This window comes from Euprymna scolopes, chromosome 36 (genome assembly GCF_053919585.1).
Source record: "Euprymna scolopes isolate OS-2025 chromosome 36, ASM5391958v1, whole genome shotgun sequence".
NCBI classification, from domain to species: Eukaryota; Metazoa; Mollusca; class Cephalopoda; order Sepiida; family Sepiolidae; genus Euprymna; species Euprymna scolopes.
Genome location: NC_136517.1, coordinates 7,120,820 through 7,144,151, shown reverse-complemented (window position 1 = coordinate 7,144,151; position 23,332 = coordinate 7,120,820). Strand labels below are relative to the sequence as shown.

Below are 23,332 nucleotides of genomic sequence, written 5' to 3'. Positions count from 1 at the left end.
CGGTTCACCTCCATTTCTTTATTTCTTTCAACAAATATATATTATCTTTTTAAGTCAGCTACAGACTTGACTAGCTCGTTTAGTCTGATGAGACCTGCACTGGGTCAAATTAAATTTATAATTAGATTGGATTGTACTGGATTTTTTTTCTTTTAACCTTCATGTATCCTTTGCTTCGCATTGGACTCATACTTGTGACTTCCTACATCAACCACCTGATCCTTTTGGAACTACATTTTGTATATATATATATATAAAATATATTTTAGTCATCGACATACAGACCTGTTTCGTTGTATCACAACTCATCAGTGCCGCTAGACTAACACCTCTCCCAAGCCGAGGATCGAACCTAGAACCGTCGTGATGACAGTCGGCAGTCCTACCCACATGACTACGGAATCGGTGGCCGAAATTAACCTATCCGAACGATTATTTAAATAAACATTCGTCCGCTACTCGTAGAGGGCTCAAACGTTTGTTTGTAAACAAATCGCGAGCTTCGCATTATTTCAGCTAAATTAAGCAGCGAGTAAGATAATTTACAAGAGTGCTCTACCAAAGAGGGGAGCTTTATAAAATATATTTTAGTCATCGACATACAGACCTGTTTCGTTGTATCACAACTCATCAGTGCCGCTAGACTAACACCTCTCCCAAGCCGAGGATCGAACCTAGAACCGTCGTGATGACAGTCGGCAGTCCTACCCACATGACTACGGAATCGGTGGCCGAAATTAACCTATCCGAACGATTATTTAAATAAACATTCGTCCGCTACTCGTAGAGGGCTCAAACGTTTGTTTGTAAACAAATCGCGAGCTTCGCATTATTTCAGCTAAATTAAGCAGCGAGTAAGATAATTTACAAGAGTGCTCTACCAAAGAGGGGAGCTTTATAAAATATATTTTAGTCATCGACATACAGACCTGTTTCGTTGTATCACAACTCATCAGTGCCGCTAGACTATATATATATATATATATATATATATGCTAATATATGTGCATATATATGCATATATATATGCATAGACATATATGGATATATGGATATATAGCAAAAATGTTAATTAGTAAAAACCTGAAGAAAGTGCTCAGTACTATTGCAGAGCAAATATGTGTTTTATTTTTTATTACCGTTTTATCTGTTTAGTTACACATGTTTCGGTTACCGAATCGTATTAACGATCCAGTAACTTCGTCAGACTTTACAGAAAAGATATATATATGAAGCTATCAAATATCGCACACAAGCAATTTAAAGAATGTCCGATACAAAGCAATCAAACGTCTCCAGCAAATAGTACTAGTGACGTGACAAAACAGCAAAGCTACCCATAGGGCGTGACAAAACGGCCAGGAGAGCGCAAAGGGCGTGGCAAAATGGCGTAAAATAAAAAAAAAATTCTGAGCCTCGTCTTTAAAAGGACTATTTATTCGTAGACGTTTACAACGATAAATCGACAAAGATCGATGACAATAGAAGACATAGATTCATAATTGGCGCTTACACTTATATTTTAATAGTTTTTCAGTTGTGTTGGGTTGAATGACACACAATTATTCGTTCGATAATATCAAATAGGAACCAGTAATAAAAAACACAAATCATAAAAGCATATAATAAAGTAAAACAATTTCGGAGAAGAAAAGCCATTCACGAAATCAGCTTTTTGGGGGATAAGAGGCAATTTGCCAGCGATTTTAAACATTGATTACTCTTATAAAAACACATTAGATGAATAAAGTACAAACGACTGCCGTCGAATGGAAGAGTTCAGAAATCATCTTTTTCTATAATATAAAGGGAACACATCTGTTTAAATGTATGTATGTTTGTATGTCTGCCTAAAACCTTCCGCAGAGGCGACTTTTTTTCATGGGGGTCACCACTTATCAAGGCCCGAAGGCCACTCAGGGATAAGAGTTATTGCGTGTACAGTAATCTATGAGATAGTATTGTAGTAATCATTAGTATCGGGGTTTTTGATAGAGTGTCTTACTTAAGGGGGCGGTTTGTCAGGATTTTGTTTATGTTGGAATTGAAGACATCCAAGTTGTAGCCAGGTGGGAAGCAGGCAAACGGAAGAGAGTTCCACAGGCGTGCAGTTCTAAGAAAGAAGCTTTGCCCATGGAATCTACATTTTGATTTAGCCACAGATAAAGATTGGGGAAAATTATTGACAGTAGTTTCTCGTGAAAGATTGGCGAGGGGGGACGAGAGATTGGAGCTCAGACAGCACCTGCCATGGAAGTAACAAAGACAGACTCGCAACGTCTCTTCTGTGGGAGAGAGGTTGGAGGGAAGAGAAAAGGGCAACCCCCACTAAACTGCGAAGTCTATTTTGTACTCTATCAAAGCAGGATAGGCTGTTTTTAGCAGCTCCTGCCCAGATGTGGCAGCATTACTCCATACTTGGACCTACTTGGCTTTTATACAGATAGAGAATTGCATCAGTAGTGAGATATCTTCTGGAGCGGTAGAAGGATCCCACCATTTTCCCAGCGTCGTTGGCAACAGACCTGATGTACGTGTTCCATTTCAGATCAGGAGTAAAGGTCAAACCCAGAAGCTTGTCAAAACATGGAGCCTCGCCAAGACGAGAGTCACCCATTTCAATTGATGCCAGATTGGGATCAGAGCGTTGATGGTGTAAAGATAGAAGCTTGGTTTTGGATGCACTAAAAGTGACCAGCCACCTCTTCCCTCACTGTACCACGCGCTCGAGATCAGAGGAGAGAGAATCAGAGAGAGCTTTGTCATTTATGGCCTTTGATGTGTTGCCATAGATGGTCGTGTCATCAGCATAGATGTCAACGAATGATTTAAGTATGTGTTTTGGGAGATCATTGATGTAGATCAGGAACAAAGTTGGGCCCAGAATGAACCCATGAGGGACTCCAGCATTAATACTGTGGGCTTCTGATTTTTGCCCATCAACCACTACTCTTATGAACCTATCGGAGAGAAATGATTTAATGATTGAGAAAACATTTGCAGTAATACCGTAGCTGGAAATCTTGTGAAGTAGGCCTTTATGCCATACCTTATCAAAGGCCTTTGATATGTCAAGAGCAATTGCCCTGGAAAGGAAACCTTTGTCGTGAGATTCACTAATCCTATGAGATATAACCGTTAGCACATCTGCTGTAGATCTTGCAGAGCGGAAACCATATTGCACGTCACTAAGGTTGTTTCTGTTGAGGTTGTTGACTACTTCTTTATTTAATATGGATTCCAACAACTTACTCATGGCACACAGGAGACTTATTGGTCTGTACTGAGAGGGAGATGACTTTTCATACGGGGCCTTTGTCGCATAGAGTAGAATTAACTGCAAAGTTCTTTGCAAATAGTTTGGCCTTGTCGGATGCTGACGAGATGACCTCTGGTCCATTGATCATGGTTGGGATAGAACGCACGCTTCTGTTCAGGACCCTGTTTGCTATTTGCCAAAACTGGTGGGAACCAAGCCGCTGCTCAGTTACTTTAACGGACTGAGCATATAGCTCTCTTGCATTTGTTATTACTCTTTTACAGTGGTTGCTGGCATTCCCGAAAGCAGCTTTAGTCTCAGTACATTTATTACGTTGGTAGCTATGGCAAAAGTTATTTCTATGCGCGATGGCAGCAACACATTCTGGGGAGAACCATGGCTGGCTGTTAGGTTTTTGTTGGAATTTTTTGATGGTATGAATCTGTCTATGCCTACAATTAACCATTCGGTCAGGTCTGATACTATAGAGGACACGTCCTTTTTAAACATGGAATGCAGAGGTAGATCATATATGATTGTACGGAAGCTATCCCAGTCAGCCATAGAGTATCGATATACAGTACGGTGGAGAGGTACGTCTGAAGACTTATTACATTTAATTTTTATCTTAACTGCTACAACAGACTGATTTTCACGATTTTCACGAAATCAGGATCGTTTTGAAGTTCGATCCTTCGGACGGAAAATATCGAAAAATTGGCTAAAACATTAATTCCTTCACCCTCAACTGGGCACTTTTCTACAGGGAGGCGTAGCAAAAAATCGTTCCTTCATAACAATTTAGCCAAACCCGTATGCGCAAAAATCGTTCTTTCTTGCATTAGTTTAAATATATAAAACAACGACCTTACTTCGCTCACGCGATCATAGACTAGTGGCAGCGTCGTTATCTTAAGATTGCACGTTCGAGCCTAGATATCAGATATTTTTTCGATTATTACAGTTTTAATATTGAAACAGAGGTTATTTATGATATTTTTACGTTGTTTTTTATTTTTCCATCACGTTCGCTGTTTCTGTTTTTGTTTTTCCGATTTTTTAAAGAAGTTCTAACATTTAAACAGAGTTAATAAAGCCGTTTCTTTTTCATTCACTTATTCCTTATTTTGCATCACGTTCGCTGTTTTTTGTTTTGTTTTTCCGATATAAAAAAACTTATAATATTCAAACAGGGTTATTACGTTCTTTATTTTCCATTTTGTTTTGATTTACCCTCCCACACCTCACCACACCTGGGCAACGCCGGTTACCCCCACTAGTCTTGAATAATTCTCATTGTTTTACTACGTATTGTAGCATCTTAATTATAAACGAACGTTAAATAACATTAAATGAGGAAACTTTAACAAACCGTTCCCGCATAGGTTTTTTCCGACAAACGCAAAATTGTGCACTTGTGAGGTTTTGCCAGTGAGCGATCAATCTACAAATAAAATAACAATTTTTCATTTTTACATACGTACCCGGTCACTTGTCTTCTTTTAAGTTTGCTTTTGTACTTGTGACCGTTGACCCCCTAGTAGTTGTGAAATTCTGGTAACTCAATGCGAATCTATCATGTATACACACAATGGAAATTTGTTACGATTTTAAAGGTTTTATTAAGAAGAGAACATTTGTTCACGAGGAGAGAGAGACTAAAAGAGCGGTTAAAATTAACTCATTTTTACTTGTTCTTCTACTTGTGGATTGAGAGACGCAGGTTGCATCATTGGTGTGACTTCGTTTAGTTTCTTACTACATTCTTTAGATCCCGTATCGTCACTTTCGCTCCCCAAGTTCGACTGTCTAGAAACTCTTAATCGTCCCTTGAACACGTGATTATTTTTATCTAATCCTTCAATGCCTAACTTTCTAGCGTGTTTGGTTTAGAGAGCCAACCTTTGAGCCCGCAACTCAAGCATGATAGCTGCACTGGGTCTATTTCCGTTTGTCGCGGTTTAACAGGAATTTAATGTAATCTTCGCCGAAATTCATAATAGTTAACATAATTTTTACTTACTGGCGTTTTGCCAGCAAGTGATCAGGAAATAAATGAAATGATAAAGTCTTTTTTACATACGTGCGCGGTTGCTTTATCGTTGCTTTTGTATATATGATATTTCCTGTGTGATTGGGTCATATGAGGCGCTATAAGAAAGCCAAGATGGCGCTGAAAGCGTGATAAAAGAACCAAGAGATCACCGAGGGTTGGCAGGGGATGGGTCTGTGACACATATTTTATCTCTCAGCATACACTTCATTCTCTAACATTTTCATTGTCATGGTCAGTGTGAGTTTTCTCATCAGACATGATTGCTATTCACTAGATAAGAAGTACGAGGGTTGTTCCAAAGTAAGGCTTCCTATTTTTAAAAATTAAAACCTGAAACGTTGAAAAGCTACGAAAACAGGAGCGGTACCATTAACACGAGCGACCATTTGTTCTCCCGACTTTGTTTTTTCTACATCACCATTCTCAATGCACATTTGCCAACCTCTTTTGATGCCTCGGTCGCTCAAATCTTCGTCTTCACTCTGAAATCGACGAACCCATCTCTTAACTGGACTGACATCAATTGCACCAGGTTCGTAACCATTTAACGGGCGCCGGTGAATGTTACTGTATTCCATTTTTCTGCATGGAGCAATACAATGATGCATCTCTGCTTCTGACGCACGTCCATAGCAGATGTTGCTTTCTTAGCGTCAATATCTGCAACAGGGACATGTAACTTTCAGGCAATGAATGCATAAGTTCAGTCATCATAACAATGAAATTTGTAATAGCCCTAAAATAGGAGGCATTACTTTTTGAACGTCCACTGTAAAAAAAAAGTCAATAATAGATGTGTAAAATAAAATATGCATCAAGTGCACTTGAAAGCCAAATCACAACGCAATATTAGGAAAATAAACAAATATTTTACTTGTTTGAAATTTATCACAAATATATTTCAGAGATATACTCCATCTTCAGTGTGTTGTTTTGTTTGTTTCTTTTTTCCCCCTTTTCTTCTTCCTTGCCATGTAACGTTGGAGAAAGAAGTCTGTTTGTAAAGAGCCGCGCGTTGTATCTACCGGATGTATTTTTAAATGTTTGAACTGTGCGTAGGCAACGCGAGAATAAAGTATGAGAGTTTCATATATAAACGTTGTTTAATTTGAATAAAATAAAATACGCATCAAATGCACTTGAAAGCCAAATCAAAAATAGTTGTGTTTTACAGTGAAAGGAAAACAAAAGAAGATAATATCTGTAGCTGTTGTGGGGGAATTATCCATCAAATGGACTGTTCTATCCATTATATAAACCGTAGACCTTTTGATCCCAGGTGTGGATTAAACACCAGAGCGACCCGCGCCTGCTCGGTGATGTTTACTACTCTTTTCAGTTATAACCTTTTTACGTTGTTGTTCCAGTAATACATTGTTTAAACTCTATTCCGTTGTTCTGTTTTCTTTGTTGCTTATTGCAAGCCATAACACTGGCGACATTGGATTCGGAGAACGTACTCACGTTTAAAAACAGTGTTCTAAAAAACTAAACACTGGCGACATTGGATTCAAGGAGCGTACTAAAATCGAAACCAGTAACGACATTGAAAAAATCCCCCCAAAAAACTCGCGTTGAAATAGTATTCTAAAAATACTAACGACGTCGGACTCAAATGCTATCAAGCCTAAGGAAGTGTCTAACATAACACTTGCAACTGAAAGGTTCATGGCAACTAAAAAAAACGCAAATCATTACGGAAAAATAGAGTTGAAAAAAAAAGTTCGTCACGGTTTTTAAAGATAGTGCTGTACTTTTACAAAAAGAAAAAGGCTCGGCGTTATTTTTTTTCTCTGGAGAAAAATATACACTTGTTTTTTTTTCTTTAGACAATGAACTTTTATATATTTATGTTTTTTCTGTTCGTTTTAGTGACTGGAGGAAGAAATAAGAAAGAATCAAACGGTTTTGTAAAATTCAGCGAACGTTTTGAAATTGCTAATGCTGACGAAGCAAAATGGACGAATTGAAAGTAGCGTTGGGACATTTGATCAAGTTGCATATCGATGCCGCAAAGCGTCAGTCACAATCCGAAAAACACTGGATTGAACGTCAAATACGATTCGAGGAACAGCAAAATGAATTGCAAAAACAGTTAGCGGAATGCCAAATACGAATCGAGGAACAGCAAAAGGAAGTTAAAAAAAACAATTAGCCGAACGTCAATTAGAAGTTCAAAAACAGTTAGCCGAACGTCAATTAAGAACAGATGAATAGCTGACAGAAATTGTTAAGAATAATACGCAGTATACAATATGGAAGGTGATAGACAATTTTAAATACGAGGAAGAGGAAAAATCATTCGCAGCGTATTTTCGGCGTTAAGAAGTTTTTTTTAATATTGACTGCAGCAACTGGTCTGATCAAAAGAAAACCAGACTTCTCCTACTAAAATTGGAAACGGCTGAGCATGATAAATTCGTGGATTACATCTTGCCTCGGAAAACAGCAGATTTATAATTCAATGAGACAGTAAATTTGTTAACAAAACTTTTCTCGCCGAAAAACTTTTTTTCATAAGCGTTGGAGATTTTTTTTACACAGTGATCACCACTTCTCAAGGCCCGGAAGCCACTCAGGGATAAGGGTTATTGCAAGTACATTACGTTAATGTGGAGATTTGATGAAGTGTTTACTTAAGGGGGTGGTTCATTAGGAATTTGTTAACATTGGACTTGAAGACATCCAAGTTGTAGTTCGGTGGGAAGCAGGCAGACGGAACAGAGTTCCACAGGCGTGCAGTTCTAAGAAAGAAGCTTTGTTCATGGAATCCGCGTTTTGATTTAGGCACAGATATAGAGTGGGGGAAATTTTTCACAGTGGATTCAGCTAGACGGGTGTTTTTCGTGAAAGATTGGCGAGGGGGGCAGAGATTGGTGTTCAGACGAGCACCTGTCATGGAAATAACGATAAAACAAGGATAGGCTCGCAACGTCTCTTCTGTGGGAGATAGGTTGCAGGGTAGAGAAAAGGGCATCCCCCACTAAGCCACGAAGTCTATTTTGTACTCTGTCAAGGCATGATAGGCTGTTTTTAGCAGCTCCTGCCAAGATATGCAACAGTATTCCATCATTGGACGTACTTGGCTTTTATATAGATAGAGAATTGCATCAGTAGTGAGATATCTTCTGGAGCGGTAGAAGGATCCCACCATCTTTCCAGCGACCTTGGCAACAGACTTGATGTACGTGTTCCATTTCAGATCAGGAGTAAAGGTCAAACCCAGAAGCTTGTCAAAACACGGGACCTCCCCCAGACGAGAACCATCCATCACAACTGATGCCAGCTGGGGATCAGAGCGTTGATGATGTAAGGATAGGAGTTTGGTTTTGGATGCATTAAAGGTAACCAACCGCATCTTCCCCCACTGAACCACGCGCTCGAGATCAGAGGAGAGAGAATCAGAGAGAACTTTGTCATTTACAGCCTTTGATGTGTTGCTGTAGATGGTTGTGTCATCAGCATAGATGTCAACGAATGATTTAAGTATGTGTTTAGGGAGGTCATTGATGTAGATCAGGAAGACAGTTGGGCCCAGGATTGACCCCTGAGGGACTCCAGCATTTATATTGCAGGCCTCCGATTTTTGTCCATCTACCACTAATCTTATGAGCCTATAGGAGAGAAATGATTTAATGATTGAGAAAACATTTCCCGTGATACCGTAGCTGGAAATCTTGTGAAGTAGACCCTTATGCCATACCTTGTCCAAGGCCTTTGATATGTCAAGAGCAATTGCCCTAGAAAGGAAGCCTTTGTCAAGAGAGTCACTAATCACGTGGGATATAACCGTCAGCACATCTGCGGTAGATCTTGCAGAGCGGAAACCACTAAGAAGGTTATTCCTGCTGAGGTGGTTGACTATTTCTCTATTTAATATGGATTCCAGCAACTTACTCATAACACATAGGAGACTTATTGGTCTGTACTGAGAGGGAGATGACTTATCACCTGAATTCTTAAATACAGGGAAAACTGATGAGGTCTTCCAGGGAGTCGGAAAGCACTTCTCCTAAAGGCAGCGCTTAAATAGTTTTGTAAGTATGGGAGCAAGTTCTGGTTGAAGCTTTTTTAACACTATAATTGGGATGCCATCAGGGCCAGTTGCTTTACTGGAATCTAGGTTCTTGATTAGCTTGGCGACCTCATGCACGGATATTTGCATGTTACCTAGCTTGTTCTGTGTTATAGGAGGAAATATGGGGAGTTGATGGCCTTCGTCGCATAGGATAGAATTAGCGGCAAAGTTCTTTGCAAATAGTTTGGCCTTGTCTGACGCTTACGAGATGACCTCTGGTCCATTGATAATGGTAGGGATAGAACGCACACTTCTGTGTTTGAATGTGGTAAAAGAGGATAATGACGATTTTGCCACCTACTCATCTGTAGTGAACAAACACTGTGATGACTTTAAGTTGTCTGAACTAACAGCAGACAATTCCAAATGTCTTGTGTTTGCGCAAATGTTTACCTCGATAAAAGAAGCGGAAATCAGGCGCAGAGTCCTTACAAAATTAGAAAATGAACCAAACTTAACACTTCAAAAATTGACTGAGGATTGTCAAAAAGTAGAAATTATAAAAAAAAGATGCAAAAAATATCGAAGCAGGCATCGCGAATATAAAAAGGTAACTAAGAAAACCCGTCGGAATGGCACACAGACACTAACCACCGAAACTCAGAAAAACTAAAAGCACCGAGTGCTTGTTTCAGACGTGGTGGAATACATTGGTAAGGGATTGGCCATTTTTAACAAAAAGATATTTATGCAATAAGATCGGTCATAAAAGTTTATGCAATAAGATCAGTCATAAACGTTTATGAAATAAGATCGGTCATAAAGGTTTATGCAATAAGATCGGTCATAAAAGTTCGCACTGTAGGAAAACTCAGAATAAAAGCCATGTACGTCAAACCAGAACTAAGGGCGTCGTAGATGAAAATCTACGCAAATATGTAACGCGGATTCCATGAACAAAGCTTCTTTCTTAGAACTGCGCGCCTGTGGAGCTCTGTTCCGTCTGCCTGCTTCCCTCTGGACTACAACTTGGATGTCTTCAAGTCCAATGTTAACAAATTCCTAATGAACCACCCCCTTAATTAAACACTTCATCAAATCTCCACACTAACGTAATGTACTTGCAATAACCCTTATCCCTGAGTGGCTTCCGGGCCTTGATAAGTGGTGATCACTGTGTAAAAAAAAAATGTAACGGTTAACATTTTCGGCAAGGCTAGTAAATTCCAATTAGACAGTGGATCGGATCTTTCAATAATAAATCTCAAAACGTGTAAAATATTACGAAAGCCGACTATGTTAAAAACTAACAGAACGGCGACGGCCGTTAATGGTACAAAAATTCATTTTCAAGGTGAATTAATTACAAACGTCACTTTACGGAGGAAAACAAAAAAAACTAAGATTGTATGTGCTAAAAGATAGTGAGAACCTGTTCGGTTCTGATAGCATGGAGGAGTTTCGTCTCTGGGGTCTTCCTATATCCACATTCTGCAAGAAAATAGAAACCCACCCAGCAGAAACGGAGAAACTTACAACTTGTTTTAAAAAAAGAATTCACAAACGTATTTACTCCTGGCCTGGGGAGAAGTACAAAAATGGCCGCAGATTTTTAGTTGAAACCTAGCACACAACCGGTGTTTAAAAAGAAATATAATGTCCCGTTCGCTTCCCTGAACAAAATAAATCAGGAACTAGATAGATTAGAAAGTATCGGTATACTGACTAAAATTGAATGTAGTTTTCGTAAAGAAAAGGTTTAGGGAAATTCGGCAGTTTTCGTAAAGAAAAGGTTTGGGGAAATTCGCGTTTGCGCCGACTTTGCGACCGGACTCAACGGGTCCTTAGAAGATTTTCACTACCCATTACCTAGTCCAGAAGAAGTGTTCACGAAATTAAATGGCGGCAAATTTTTTCTAAGATCGACCTAAGCGACAGATTCCGGTAAACGACAAAAGCGCTAACCTCCTCTGTATTAATACTCATCTGGGTTTGTACAGATACAAAAACTCGTGTTTGGTATCAAGGTGGCACCCGCAATATTCCAGCAAGTAATGGACACTATGCTGTCCGGCTTGGACACCGCAATCGCATATCTTGATGGCATTATCATAGCGAGCAAAAGCATGGAGGAACATGAAAAACATATCAGACAAATATTCAGTCGAATACAAGATTATGGATTTAAGATCAAAGCAGACAAATGCGAGTTCTTTTTACAAACAATTAAATACCTGGGTCAAATAATCGATAAAGATGGCAGACGTCAAGACCCAGATAGGGCGACCACTATTAAAGAAATGCCGGCACTAGTAAACATAACTCAATTGCAGAGTTTTTTTAGGTTTGGCAAATTATTACCAGGAGTTCATCCCAAATATGCACAAATTGTGCGCACCACTTAATGAATTGCTGAAAAAGGATAAGGCTTGGGAGTGGACACAAGATTGCCAGACATCATTCCAAGAAATAAAAAAGAATCCTGACTTCAAAACTATTCCTAGCGCATTTCAACCCGCAATTGGACATAATAGTAGCTAACAACGCTAGTCAATATGCTATATCAAATGCTGGATGACTCGAAACAGCCTATTGCTTTCGCATCACGGACTTTCTTGCCAGCGGAAAAGAATTATTCTCAGATCGAGAAAGAGGCCCTAGGAATTATATTTGCAGTTTCAAAATTCCACCAGTTCTTGTACGGAAGACATTTTTTCTACAAACCGACCATAAGCCGTTGATATCCATTTTTGGATATAAAAAAAGGACTTCCAACATTCACTGCGAACCGACTATTAAGATGGGGAACTATTCTGCTGAACTATAATTTTACAATTCAATTTCTCCGCTCAAAACAACTAGCCCATGCAGACGGTCTATCGACACTGATTCCTGCCAAAATGGAACCCCTTGAAGATTCAGTAATCGCGGCACTACGTATTAATAGTGATGTAAAAACCATGATAAACAATATTATCCGCGAACTGCCGGTCACACTTCAGGAAATTCAGAATCCCTAAATGACAATTTCATTCAAACCACGAAGCAGAAATTAGCACTGGGTGACACCAGTTCAGACATTTTTTTCTGGTTGCGACGAAATACTGTTATACGGTGAAATCCCTCCAAAAAAAGAATTCTCAAGGATTTTCACATGGGGCATCCTGAAATAAACAGAATGAAAAGCCTAATGAGAAGTTTTGTTTATTGGCCAGCTATGGACCAAGATATTACCAACATGGTGAACAGATGCAAAGGCTGTGCTTTGGCTGCAAAAGCACCACCGATAACATATAAACCTTGGCCTAAGGCTGAACACCCATGGTCGAGGATCCACATCGATTATGCGGGACTTGTGGAGGATTTTTACTACCTGATAGTAGTTGACTTTTACTTTAAATGGCCAGAGGTACTAAGATGCAAAAAAAAAAAAAAAAACGACCACAGCAACAACGACAGATTTTTTATTGGTATTGTTTGCTTGGTTTGGGGCTGTAGACTGTTTGGTTAGCGACAACGATACACAGTTCACCTTGACAGAGTTCAGATAATTCTGGGAGACGTATCAAGTCAAGCATATTACGACACCCCATTACCACGCCAGCAGCAACGGCCGGGCCGAACGCTTCGTCAATACGCTTAAAAGGGCATTAAAAAACGCGTCCGGTACACCGACAGAAAAGGCCCTTCAGCAATTTCTGCAGTTTTATAGAATCACGAGGTCCGAACAAACCAGATGCGGGATCCCCAGCAGAAATCATGTTTGGACGGAAAATAATATCCGTATTTGATAAACTGCTACCCAAAGTTCCAACATAAGAGGCACCTAAAACCAAATCAGGAAACGCTTCTACGAGGATCAAGAAGAACCACCGCAGGACGGCAGTGAGGCGATTGAAACTGTGTATGATTGTTTTGACATAAACCCTACAAAAGGGGTGTCAGAACTGAGATGCTCCGGCAGAAAGAGGAAGCACACAGACATCTTGGTGGTCTGCCCCAAAAGGAAGAAATACTGATTTTCACAACCGCAGAAATCAGCTTGGGAGAGGGGTGTTGTGAGGAAATCATCCTCCAAATGGATTGTCCTATCCATTATATAAACCATAGACCTTTTGATCCCAGGTGTGGATTAAACACCAGAGTAACCCTTGCCTGCTCGGTGACGTTTACTACGCTTTTCAGTTGTAACTTTTTTACGTTGTTGTTCCAGTAATATATTGTTTAAACTCTATTCTGTTGTTCTGTTTTCTTTGTTGCTTATTGCAAGCCATAACAGTAACAATTATGAATAATCTAATATATAAACGGCTATATGCCTATCTGTCTGTTTGTCGGCCTGTCTGTCCGCCTGTCTGTCGATTTGTCTGTTGGTCTGTTTCACTATTTTCAAACTATCTCCACCGAAACTAAAAGTCGCAAAGCGACGCTAGGGGCCTCAAATAATTGGATTTTTTACGGACCGTTATTTTATGGGTCTTTAGCTGATTTAAAATCATTTTTAAAGGGTCAAAAAGGGGTCAAAATAAAAACAAAATCTTTATACGTTTTGTACATTCATCTTTATTATTATTATTATTATTATTATTATTATTATTATTATTATTATTATTATTATTATTATTATTATTATTATTATTATTATTATTCAGTTTACTTTTTATTTTTAGTTTTTAATCGGCTAATATGCGTGTCACGTTGGTACAGTGTTAACGTCACCAGCTTTGAATGCTTCGGTTTCGATTCTAGCTGAAGGCACCTTAAATAGTTTTTTTTTTACTTTTGAAATCACGACTCTATAATAATATATATGAAATCTGGACAAATTAAAATATCATATTTAAGCGTGTTTTACACCCGGGCAAAGCTGGGCGCCGCCCCCTCGCTAATTATTTTTAAAAGAGAAAATTGAATTCGTTGGAGAAGGGGTGGTAAAAAGAGGAGGAATGGAGGCGATTTAAATAGTAATATGAACTTTTCGTTGAGGAGAAGTAAAGACAAAGCGATTAGAAAAAAAAACCCCCAAACAAATGAAGCATGCATGGCCCCCTATGAGTGCACAGTGAACAAGGCATAAAAATAACTAAGTTCAGCATTTGCTCCCCCCCCATTTAGCCTCAAAAGTTCCCAGGGGACGTCAAATCCTGGTAAAAATGAACAATCGGTGCAGTTTTACGCCTTAAGACATGTAAATTTGAGTTCAGCACCATGCAAAACTGCTAAATAGAAATACACAGAAAATTTTGATTAAATATGGTAAAATAGTCCCCAAAATGGAGTGTTTTTATTAGCCCTAGAAGAGCCCCTGGGACATACCCAAGAGTTATCGTGAAGTATTGACAAACAAAATTATATTACAACAGGTGATGAAATAAGAAATTATAGAGAAATTATATTTGTTTTGTTATCTTTTTTGTCGGCCTCTTTTGGTCACGTAAATATTTTAGAGTCCATACTACTGCATATAACGTACGACAACGTACGTAGAGTCTTTTTTTATACGGGGGTTTTTCCATGCGCTAGAACTTTTTCATATTAAATTCTACGCAATTATGAAGAAATAGAATTTAGCGAAATTGTGAAATGAAACTAATCATCTAATGAGAACCCATGAAAATTAAGACGCAATAAATTAAGGTACGACAAATTAAGACACGACAAATTCAAACACGACAAATAAAGGAACGACAAATTCAAACACGACAAATAAAGGAACGACAAATTAAGACACAACAAATTAAGGTACGACAAATTAAGGAACGAAAAATTAAGACACAGCAAATTATGGTACGTAATTAAGACACGACAAATTAAGGAACGATAAATAAAGGAAGGACAAATTAAGGCACGACTAACTGCTGCTAATGCTATTTGTTTTTTCTTTTTTTGCTGAAACTTTTGTAAGAAATAAATAAGTTTTTTAGGTTCATAGGGATTATTTAAAAACGCATGCGAGTGAAACATGAAAAAATGTTATCTTAAATAAAACAAAAGAAAATATTTGTTTACTTTTTTAAAAATCGTAAATGTTTTACTCCCCCCCCCCCCTCCAAATGCAAATAAAAGGTAAATTAACCAACGAATTATTTAATTATTCCAAATTTCGGTCCGTAGGTCTGAAAAAAAAACAACTTTTTTCTACCAAGATGTTTATGAAAAAAAAAAAAAAAAATTTTAACAAAAAAAAAAAAAAAAAAAATCGGCATGCCAGTCTCTCTAAATAAAAATCGGTTGCTTCTTGATATTGGGATACTATGTTGCCCGAATGACGTGCTTAAATGTGACACGAATAGAGCATCAGCAGGGTCAGTTGACGTGTCTAAATTTGTCATGCATAATTAGTAAAACCCGAAAAAGTATGAGGGTTCCCGCACAACGCCATGTAGGTTTACTAGTTTCATATGAAGCATTCACCATTTTTTAAATTCATCCATTCAATTTGCACGTTTATCGATGAGGATGCTGCTTGACACACCAGCGTGATCGGCATATGACAGCCTTTTCTAAAGATGCTTCTAATAATAGATTGCTTTTGCCCCCACCCCCACCCACAATTCTGATAAGCTTCGTAATTTCCGATCGCTATTTTCAACGAGGACAAACGTTTCTGAGTGAATGAGTTTGCTTATTAGAAATTAAAAAGAAGTTTGGATCCGAGTATAGGTTTTCAAATTAGGATCATGATATTTAAGAACGAAGCGGAATGAAAAATTAATATCTTTTCATAAACATAAATGTGCAGGTAACTGATTACTTTACAAAAATGGCTACAAAAATGGCTACTAAGTCGAGCGTATAATCGGAAGGTACATTTCCATTTTATATAATTTGAAACATGAAAACAAATCAACTTTTGCGAAAAGCAACGGAACCAATATAGTCGATCTTAACCGCACAAATGGTTCAATATCCCACAAACCAAGACTTATAAAAATAAATAATTAAACAATTAAAAGGAGCGTATCCTAAGTGTTATATGAAGCCGTATATATATATATATATATATATATATATATATATATATATATATATATATATATATATATATAACAACAAGTAGTTAATAAAACATGTTAAAAACACTTTGTAAAAGAGTTAAAAACATATTTAATTTAAAAAAAAAGGAAACACTAAATAAGCGGATAGTCCTTAATCCGCGCAGTTTCGAATAAATACTTTCCTTCTCATCAGAGGATAGGATTTAGCAAAATGCGAGATCGGATTTTGCTTGCAAAAGTATTAAATGAAACTACAAGTAAGTCATAGATCTTACTTGATAACAAAAAGTGATGCAGAGGGATATGATGAATAAAAAAGTGATTTCACGGGAATGGACAGTCTGGTGAAGCGTAAAATTTCCAATGACGGAAAAATCCAAAGATGCAGAATCCAAGAAAATTAGTAAAATTTCAATTCGTACAAGTAAAATCCAAGGGAATCGCGTAATTGGAAAATGATCCAAAGTAATCCAAAAGGCAGAAATCCGTGGAATAATTCACAAATGGGCGCAAGGAAAAAGGAAAGAATTCCAATATATAATTAAAAGAAAGATAACATGTGCATAAAAAAATATACAACTCGACTGTCGAGGCAAGGCTGAATTAATTATATATATAAATACATACATATATATATAAATATACATATATATATATATTTATATTATTGGTAGTATTGTTTAGTGATTTAAACAAAAACAAAAAACACAATGGGTCTAGCAAAGAGTGCTAAATGTTTAGACAGAGCAATATGAATATGTTAAATATGAAAACTAGTTTTCATATTCAACGTATATATATATATATATATATATATATATATATATATATATATATATAATGAGACAAGTGTTATTGAAAAGCACGGAATTTTTCTGTTTCACTATTTACTTTTTATCTTCTCTAATCTCCGGTTAATTTTTTTTTTTAATTTTTTTTTTTTTTATTTATTTAGATCGGATACATAAGTGTTTTTAGTGAGCGCTTTCGATTGGAATACTTCCATCATCGTCAGGCATATTGTGTTGAAAAATTACGTGTTTTATTATATATATATATATATATATATTTATATATATATATATATATATATATATATATATATATATATATGTCACGGTCACGTGGTGACTTATTATGAGTTAGGCGGGCGGACGATTTTTTATATATATATTTTTTTTTTATATATATACCTATATACATATTTAAAATTTAAAAATGAAAAATTAACAATTTTTAATCTTAAATATGTATATATCTATATAAAACATTGCCCGCCCACCTAACCCACGTGACCGTGACAAAAATGTATATATATATATATATATATATATATATATATATATAATAAAACACGTAATTTTTCAACACAATATGGCTGACGATGATGGAAGTATTCCAATCGAAAGCGCTCACTAAAAACACTTATGTATCCGGGCCTTGATAAGTGGTGATCACTGTGTAATATATATATATATATATATATATATATATATATATATATATATATATATATATATATATATATATATATATAATTAAAAACATAATTTTTACAGCGCAAATATGTTTAGGATTATGGAAATATTCCTATCGAAAGCGCTCGCTAAAGAAACTTATGGATCCATCCTAAACAAAAACGCAAACAATTATTCGGAGATTGGAGAAGATAAAAAAGAAAATAGTGAAACAGAAAAATTCCGTGCTTTTCAATAACACTTGTCTCAATTACAATATGCTGACTATATATATATATATATATATATATATATATATATATATATATATACATATACATACATATATATATATATACATATATATATATATATATATATATATATATATATTGATTCAGTATTCAATATGCGCATAGAAGCCCGTATAATCGCCTCCTTGGGGGCAGGGGCGTCGATGTATATATGTATCTGTGTATGTGCGCATCCATGCATACGCGCGTGCACCCAATATTAGCACCTTAAAGAAAATTTGACGCAAGCGAGAACAGCGCAGGTGTCTATGCATGCAGGCGCACATATGCAAATATATTTGCACGCGAGGGCGGGCATGTATGTGTACCCGTTACCGTTTCTTTTAAGTATATATGTGTGTACGTGTGCATGTGTGTACCCGTGGCTGCGACCGCTAGCTGACCCTCTCCAAACAATTAACAACAAAATAAAAACTAAAAATAAATAAACCGAATCATAGCCCCCCCGCCTCCAAACATAAGCGAACACCCAACAGCTCAAGACATACTTACCAAGAAATCACCTCACCAACGAGACGCTAAAAACTTTAACACTAAGACTCGAATTTTAAAGTAACCCCCCCTCTCCCACCCCCACATATTCCCCTTTCCCTCATGTATCCCTATGCCCTCAGCCACACCAGAAATGAACATCCCAGACCCTCCCCCACAAGTTCCTTAAACCCCAAAACTAAAACATTATCGACATACCAAATGCCCCCCACCTTCCCTCCTTGTTCCCTTCCTCTCTTCCTCTTCCGCCCTCCTCGCAAACCCCCTGACCTCATTCACTCTTACACGTTTTCATTCCAAAATAGCGAACATTTCTGTAAAAGTCTGAGGACGCTACAGACGGCCAAAAAAAAACGGCCGTTTAGCCGAAACAATAATGTAACTTCACAGAAAGATACGGTAATAAAAAATAAAACGCATATATATATATATATATATATATATATATATATATATATATATATATATATATATATATATATATATATTATGATGAATAATATGGATAGAATGATCCAATGTGATGGAAAAATCGAAGAAAGAAAAAAGAAATAGTGCAATGAACAAATTCGCTAGAATCTGTTTCAGATCGAATCAATACAAAATCTTGTTTTATTGTAAAAAAAAAAAGTTTGTTAAAAAATGCAAATTTCGTTTCAAAAACAACAAAAAAGCAAAAATATGTGTTTTCTCGTGTGATTTTTGATTTCTCTAAATTAGGCCTTTTCCTGTATCCTTTCGTTCAGATGTCAAAGTGAGGAGACCTCATCCGACATCAGGCAAACACTGATAATTGCTTTGGGGCACACAACGATCAATGTATGACCCAAGAGTTTATTATCTTTTCGTTTTAATGTCATTCAAGACCAAAGTTTACACTCGGCCAAAGTTTATATCTATCGATACGTAATGAAACACACACACACACACACACACACACACACACACACACACACACACACACACACACACACACATATGTTCACATACGGATATCCATACATCAATCAAGAACGCACACACGCACGCAAATGCGTATGATGAAGTTGTGAGTTCGTCTATAAAAATCGGTGTGAAAAATAATGTGATTGGACGTAACGTGTTGCTTTGCAAATCTTGTTTTTAATTATCTTCTCAAACCCAAATTAAAATTTGTATACTTCGATCATTTGAACTACTCTTACAATGTTGAGTACTATTCGCACAACGTTTTGGCCGATGTAACTTCTAACCTTCTTATGGTAAGACTCGGGATTTTTTTTGAATTTGTACGTAATTTCGGACGGAACTATATTTAATTCACGAGGATAGTATATTCTCCGTCTGTCAGTCATAACCAAATTCGATATGATATATACAAAGGCAGAAGTAACATCACCCGGACAAGTGAACATTAAACATCCAGAAAAATGTCACTTCGTACTGAATTTCACATAGTGCTTTATCTGTTACGTTCCAGGACCTTGCGGAGTATTTTAGTAAGAATTTTGCCTTAAACTATTTTGTTTGTTTGTTTTTTTTTAGATGCACAATCTTATTATGTGGCAATATTTTTATATAATGGTTTTATGATTGCAGAAAGTTGGAAATGTTCTACTTATAGACACTGGCGATAGGAACTAACCAATCAAATGGAACCACGTTCTGCAAGTAATCAATCAGAAACCAGAATTGCTACCTAAAAATATTAATCTTTCAGCATCTCAGCGCATAATTTTTTTCGTGTCCAACATGAGAAGGAATTTTTCCTCCGTTTGCAGACTTTTACAATTCAACTCTTGTACAGATCAACTGCCCAATGGAAAACCCTATTCCTCGTCTTTGTCTTTACTTTTACAATTCAACTCTTGTACAGATCAACTGCCCAATGGAAAACCCTATTCCTCGTCTTTGTCTTTACTTTTACAACTCAACTCTTGTACAGATCAACTGCCCAATGGAAAACCCTATTCCTCGTCTTTGTCTTTACTTTTACAACTCAACTCTTGTACAGATCAACTGCCCAATGGAAAACCCTATTCCTCGTCTTTGTCTTTACTTTTACAATTCAACTCTTGTACAGATCAACTGCCCAATGGAAAACCCTATTCCTCGTCTTTGTCTTTACTTTTACAACTCAACTCTTGTACAGATCAACTGCCCAATGGAAAACCCTATTCCTCGTCTTTGTCTTTACTTTTACAACTCAACTCTTGTACAGATCAACTGCCCAATGGAAAACCCTATTCCTCGTCTTTGTCTTTACTTTTACAACGCAACTCTTGTACAGATCAACTGCCCAATGGAAAACCCTATTCCTCGTCTTTGTCTTTACTTTTACAATTCAACTCTTGTACAGATCAACTGCCCAATGGAAAACCCTATTCCTCGTCTTTGTCTTTACTTTTACAATTCAACTCTTGTACAGATCAACTGCCCAATGGAAAACCCTATTCCTCGTCTTTGTCTTTACTTTTACAATTCAACTCTTGTACAGATCAACTGCCCAATGGAAAACCCTATTCCTCGTCTTTGTCTTTACTTTTACAATTCAACTCTTGTACAGATCAACTGCCCAATGGAAAACCCTATTCCTCGTCTTTGTCTTTACTTTTACAATTCAACTCTTGTACAGATCAACTGCCCAATGGAAAACCCTATTCCTCGTCTTTGTCTTTACTTTTACAATTCAACTCTTGTACAGATCAACTGCCCAATGGAAAACCCTATTCCTCGTCTTTGTCTTTACTTTTACAACTCAACTCTTGTACAGATCAACTGCCCAATGGAAAACCCTATTCCTCGTCTTTGTCTTTACTTTTACAATTCAACTCTTGTACAGATCAACTGCCCAATGGAAAACCCTATTCCTCGTCTTTGTCTTTACTTTTACAATTCAACTCTTGTACAGATCAACTGCCCAATGGAAAACCCTATTCCTCGTCTTTGTCTTTACTTTTACAATTCAACTCTTGTACAGATCAACTGCCCAATGGAAAACCCTATTCCTCGTCTTTGTCTTTACTTTTACAATTCAACTCTTGTACAGATCAACTGCCCAATGGAAAACCCTATTCCTCGTCTTTGTCTTTACTTTTACAATTCAACTCTTGTACAGATCAACTGCCCAATGGAAAACCCTATTCCTCGTCTTTGTCTTTACTTTTACAATTCAACTCTTGTACAGATCAACTGCCCAATGGAAAACCCTATTCCTCGTCTTTGTCTTTACTTTTACAATTCAACTCTTGTACAGATCAACTGCCCAATGGAAAACCCTATTCCTCGTCTTTGTCTTTACTTTTACAATTCAACTCTTGTACAGATCAACTGCCCAATGGAAAACCCTATTCCTCGTCTTTGTCTTTACTTTTACAATTCAACTCTTGTACAGATCAACTGCCCAATGGAAAACCCTATTCCTCGTCTTTGTCTTTACTTTTACAATTCAACTCTTGTACAGATCAACTGCCCAATGGAAAACCCTATTCCTCGTCTTTGTCTTTACTTTTACAACTCAACTCTTGTACAGATCAACTGCCCAATGGAAAACCCTATTCCTCGTCTTTGTCTTTACTTTTACAATTCAACTCTTGTACAGATTAACTGCCCAATGGAAAACCCTATTCCTCGTCTTTGTCTTTACTTTTACAATTCAACTCTTGTACAGATCAACTGCCCAATGGAAAACCCTATTCCTCGTCTTTGTCTTTACTTTTACAATTCAACTCTTGTACAGATCAACTGCCCAATGGAAAACCCTATTCCTCGTCTTTGTCTTTACTTTTACAACTCAACTCTTGTACAGATCAACTGCCCAATGGAAAACCCTATTCCTCGTCTTTGTCTTTACTTTTACAATTCAACTCTTGTACAGATCAACTGCCCAATGGAAAACCCTATTCCTCGTCTTTGTCTTTACTTTTACAATTCAACTCTTGTACAGATCAACTGCCCAATGGAAAACCCTATTCCTCGTCTTTGTCTTTACTTTTACAATTCAACTCTTGTACAGATCAACTGCCCAATGGAAAACCCTATTCCTCGTCTTTGTCTTTACTTTTACAATTCAACTCTTGTACAGATCAACTGCCCAATGGAAAACCCTATTCCTCGTCTTTGTCTTTACTTTTACAATTCAACTCTTGTACAGATCAACTGCCCAATGGAAAACCCTATTCCTCGTCTTTGTCTTTACTTTTACAATTCAACTCTTGTACAGATCAACTGCCCAATGGAAAACCCTATTCCTCGTCTTTGTCTTTACTTTTACAATTCAACTCTTGTACAGATCAACTGCCCAATGGAAAACCCTATTCCTCGTCTTTGTCTTTACTTTTACAACTCAACTCTTGTACAGATCAACTGCCCAATGGAAAACCCTATTCCTCGTCTTTGTCTTTACTTTTACAATTCAACTCTTGTACAGATCAACTGCCCAATGGAAAACCCTATTCCTCGTCTTTGTCTTTACTTTTACAATTCAACTCTTGTACAGATCAACTGCCCAATGGAAAACCCTATTCCTCGTCTTTGTCTTTACTTTTACAACTCAACTCTTGTACAGATCAACTGCCCAATGGAAAACCCTATTCCTCGTCTTTGTCTTTACTTTTACAATTCAACTCTTGTACAGATCAACTGCCCAATGGAAAACCCTATTCCTCGTCTTTGTCTTTACTTTTACAATTCAACTCTTGTACAGATCAACTGCCCAATGGAAAACCCTATTCCTCGTCTTTGTCTTTACTTTTACAAT

At 37.1% G+C, this 23,332-nt stretch overlaps 1 protein-coding gene across 1 annotated transcript in view; it reads right to left on the bottom strand.

The window, feature by feature from the left end:
* The window catches only part of LOC145260315 (uncharacterized), a 91,242-nt gene that overhangs the window by 1,050 nt on the left and 66,860 nt on the right, over window positions 1–23,332 (bottom strand). The window lies entirely within an intron of this gene.